At 42.8% G+C, this 4,585-nt stretch overlaps 1 pseudogene; it reads right to left on the bottom strand.

Annotated features, from left to right (window-relative positions):
• Positions 1-1,924: 1,924 nt before the first annotated feature.
• Positions 1,925-2,048, bottom strand: LOC122896206 (annotated as a pseudogene).
• Between the last annotated feature and the right edge of the window lie 2,537 nt (positions 2,049-4,585).

Below are 4,585 nucleotides of genomic sequence, written 5' to 3'. Positions count from 1 at the left end.
CTAGGTTTTAATCGAGAGGAATGAAAACATATGTCCAAAAAAAAAGGATATGTACAAGAATGTTCATGGAAGAGGATGGAGTTGAAAGTTATGAGTACAAGGGAGTTTTATGGGGGGTGATAGCAATATTCTGTATCTTGCTAGAGATGTGGGTTTCATGGGTGTGTGTGTTTGTTAAAACCGATTAAAACGTTGAGATCTTTGCTTATCACTGTATGCAGATTATACCTCAATAAAAGCAAATACACACCAAAGGGAGTTTTATGGAGCCTATAAAAATAATGTGTATGAATTATTTAAAAGCAAAGGCATTTTTTAAAGGTTTTATTTATTTACTTGGCAGAGAGAAATCACAAGTAGGCAGAGAGATAGGCAGAGAGAGAGGGGGAAGCAGGCTCCCCATTGAGCAGAGAGCCTGATGTGGGGCTCAATCCCAGCACCCTGAGATCATGACCTGAGCCGAAGGCAGAGTCTTAACCCACTGAGCCACCCAGGTGCCCCCAAAGCAGAGGCTTTTGAGAGATGAGGTTAAAACGTATTTCTATGAATACTCTTTTTTTTTTTTTTTTTAAGATTTTATTTATTTACTTGAGAGAGAGACAGTGAGAGAGAGCATGAGCGAGGAGAAGGCCAGAGAGCGAAGCAGACTCCCCATGGAGCTGGGAGCCTGATGCGGGACTCCATCCCGGGACTCCAGGATCACACCCCGAGCCGAAGGCAGTCGTCCAACCAACTGAGCCACCCAGGCGTCCCTATGAATACTCTTACACAGGGAGGTCTTGACTCAGATGTTGGTTCAGATTTCAGTTCCACTTTAAGCTGTATGTCCTTTGGTATTTTATTTCCCTACTCAGAGTCTCAGTTTCTTTGTATCTAAAATGAGGATAGTAATACCTACCTTACAGGGTTTGAAGGAGGGATTAAATGAGAAAATGCAAAGTGCCTGGAATATAGGAAACATTCGATCATTTTTAATATGATTTATCTATTTATTAGTATTTATTGAGTGCTAACTATAGGTAGGGGATAAAATAATGAGACATTATACCTTCATTTGGAGTCTTATTGGGAAGGCAGAAATTAATCAAATAATCATACACATAAAATAAATTTTTTAAAGATTTTATTTATTTATTTGACAGACAGAAATCACAAGCAGGCAGAAAGGCAGGCAGAGAGAGAAGGGGAAGCAGGCTCCCCACAGAGAGCAGAGAGCCTGAGGTGGGGCTCGATCCCAGGACCCTGGGATCATGACCTGAGCTGAAGGCAGAAGCTTTAATCCAATGAGCCACCCAAGCGCCGCAAAAATGAAATTATTTTTTGTGTTAAGTGCTAAGAAAACCTAGTGCTGTGAAAGGTTATTGTGAAGGGACCTGAGTTTGTCTGAGCAGTCAGGGAAGGGTCCCCAGAGGATGTGATGTTGAACTGAGATCCAGAGGATAATTAAGATAATAATATGGGTGAAGGGTCATGCGGTTAAGCCGATCCGGCACTGATAAAGATGGCAGTGAAGAGGGCATGGTTAGCTCCACGTGAAATATATTAGACATGATAGAGTCACATCCTGGAGACAGGAGGGGACAGAGAGGAGGATGATTTGAAAAGTGTGCGAAGCATACAGGTTCATTCTGAATTACCACGGCCAAGCCAGGATCATCATCATGTCTTCAAGCGTTGTCCTCTTTCTTACCAAAGTGTTTTGTTTTTTGTACTAATCAAGATAATATTAACTGTGGGAACTGATATTTCCTGGAATCCCAGTGGCTTCACTCACTAGAAATTTACTTCTTGCTCATGCAAGGATCTTTGTGAATGGACAGTCACTCCGTGACCCCAGGCTCCTTTCATATTACAGCTCTGCCCTCTTTCTTGGACCTCGGAGTCCTCTTGGATCTGTTGCTGATGGGGATAATGCAAGTGGAGAAGGCACACCTGCTGCAGCTTTTATTTTATTTATTTTTAAATTAAATTAAATTTTATATTTCAATTAGCAATAATCGAGCCTCGGATAAACCTCATTGGCTATGATACTGCCACTGCGCAAAGCTATTAAATTTTTTATTTTCCCAAGATTCATTGTTTATGCACTATACCCTGTGCTCCATACAATCCGTGCTCTCCATAATACCCACCACCAGGCTCAGACACATCCCCTCACCCTCCTCCCCTCCAAAACTCTTAGTTTGTTTCTCAGAGTCCACAGTCTCTCATGGTTTGCCTCCCCCTCCGATTTCCCCCAACTCACCTCTCCTCTCCACCTCCCAATGTCCTCCGTGTTATTCCTTATGCTCCACAAGGAAGTGAAACCATATGGTAATTGACTCTGTCTGCTTGACTTATTTCGCTCAGCATAATCTCTTCCAGTCCCATCCATGTTGATACAAAAGCTGGGTGTTCATCCTTTCTGATGGCTGCATAATATTCCATTGTATATATGGACAACATATTCTTTATCCATTCGCCTGTTGAAGAGCATCTTGGCTCTTTCCACAGTTTGGCGATTGTGGCCATTGCTGCTATGAACATTGGGTTACAGATGGCCCTTCTTTTCACTACATATAATACATACTGATAAATATCTTATCAGTAAATACCCAGTAGTGCAATTGCTGGGTCATAGCACACCTACTTCTCATTCACTTTATACTGGTACATGTCGCTTCTACTCACACTCAATTGGTGAGAACAAGGCACATGACTGGGTCTAGATGCAAGGCATGGTGGGATATGTAGTCCTTGGATGGGCAGCTACTTCCCAGCAATATTTTTTGCGCTCTGCAAGGGAAGAACCCATCTTTGGTGGCAGCTAGCCATTTCTGTCACAACTCACACCTTTTAGTGAACAGCACCCTCTCTGCCCTATTTCCCATCCAGTTGGAACTCATTTCAATATGCTGTATCCGGAGGCTTGCATGCCCAGAAGTTTTGCCAATTGAAACAGAAGTGCTGGGTTCTCCAGCCAGACAGGCTCACCATGGGAACTCTGAGGTTCATAAATCACCACGCAGATGCCGTTCATCATCTGAAAAATGAGGAGGAAGAGCTGCCAGAACCTAGCTCATAAAACAGATGTTTTTTCCGTGGAGAAGAGCGATGGAAGCAAGGCCACAAAAATCGAAAACCCAGGAAGCTGGTTATCCTATCTTAAATAAAAAAGCAATTCACTTTGTACCTTTTAGTACACCTACCTGCTAGTGGGGATAAAAAAAAAAAGTCTTTTTTTTCCACCTGTTTAATTATATTCCATTTCAAGTTGGGGTGGTAGCTGTTTTTCCTTTTGTATTTGCAAACCCAGAAAGTATGGGCATTAATTTTTGCCGGCGTGTGACAAATGCAATGATACCATCGTAACAACCGCAGGTATGATACACGTCGTGGTACAGCCAGCTCCGCCAACCTTATCATTAAATCCCGCTCAGGATAAATAAGCCTCATTTCAGCTGGAGACATTTGTTCTTGTTAGGGTGCCGCCAGCATGGCATGAAATATTAAATGACAAGGGTTAATTCTGTTCTCAGCGAAGAGCTCCTGTCCAATTTCCCATGAGATTGCACAATAGGTCACTGTGTCAGACTTGAAGTAATAGCCTTCGCTGGCCTTCCCAGGAAGGTTTTGTACCACGGCTGGGTTGATGATTCTGAATTTTGCAGTAGGAAAACAGAGCTGATTCCCGCTGCCCTCCGGGAAGGAACGGGAAGCATGGTTGCTCCTAGGCTGTGCCGCCGTGGCTTCGAGAATTCGTCTCCAGTGATCGGTGCTTCATCATTTTCTTCTGGCTCCCTTGTGACTAATGGGGATGTCTGAGGTCTCCATCCCCTGGACCCGGGTCTCTCATGCTTGCTTCTTCCTGCTTCTTATCCAGAGACTGTGTAAAATGAAAGGGTTGTTGCTTGAAATTACACTGATGCTTTATTAATATGTTAAATGATCATACTCAAACTATATTCACTTATTACAGTGCATTATGCAATGCATTAGTAATGAATGGAAGCACTTTACTTAAAGATCTGCCTATAAATCAGTTGAACATAGGAAAAAAGAGTCATTGTTTATTTATGAGGTCTGGGAAGGAAATTATAGAGAGCAAACCTTACATATCTTCCTATTCTAAAAACATTATGAAACATTGATTATATGTTTGCCATTAAGTTTATGTTCCTGTTGCCTTTATGTTCTGGATATATTATTAATCTTTCTCAAGAATCAAACCTCTGAAATCTGTTGTCTATATGAGTGGAAAGCTTCAGAGCTAGGCAGTAGAGTTCGCTTGGGCAGAAATTAGGCGTGCTTTCTCCGGCCACACTGAAGGTTTACAGAAAGAGTCTTTCAAACGTGCTGCCATGGTGGTGTGTTTAACCACTGCCCAGGAGCCACTAAGGGTCTGCTTCCCAGTAAATGCAAATTAATAAGACATTCAGTGGGCGTCTAGTCTTAGAATCAATGATGGCATCAAGATGCTATTAGAACATATAAAATAGGGCGCCTGGGTGGCTCAGTGGGTTAAGCCGCTGCCTTCGGCTCAGGTCATGATCTCAGGGTCCTGGGATCGAGTCCTGCATCGGGCTCTCTGCTCAGCAGGGAGCCT

The sequence above is a fragment of the Neovison vison genome, chromosome 14, assembly GCF_020171115.1.
Source record: "Neovison vison isolate M4711 chromosome 14, ASM_NN_V1, whole genome shotgun sequence".
In the NCBI taxonomy this organism is placed as follows: Eukaryota; Metazoa; Chordata; class Mammalia; order Carnivora; family Mustelidae; genus Neogale; species Neogale vison.
Note: the sequence above shows the minus strand (reverse complement) of the source record. Positions and strands in the feature narration are given on the sequence as shown.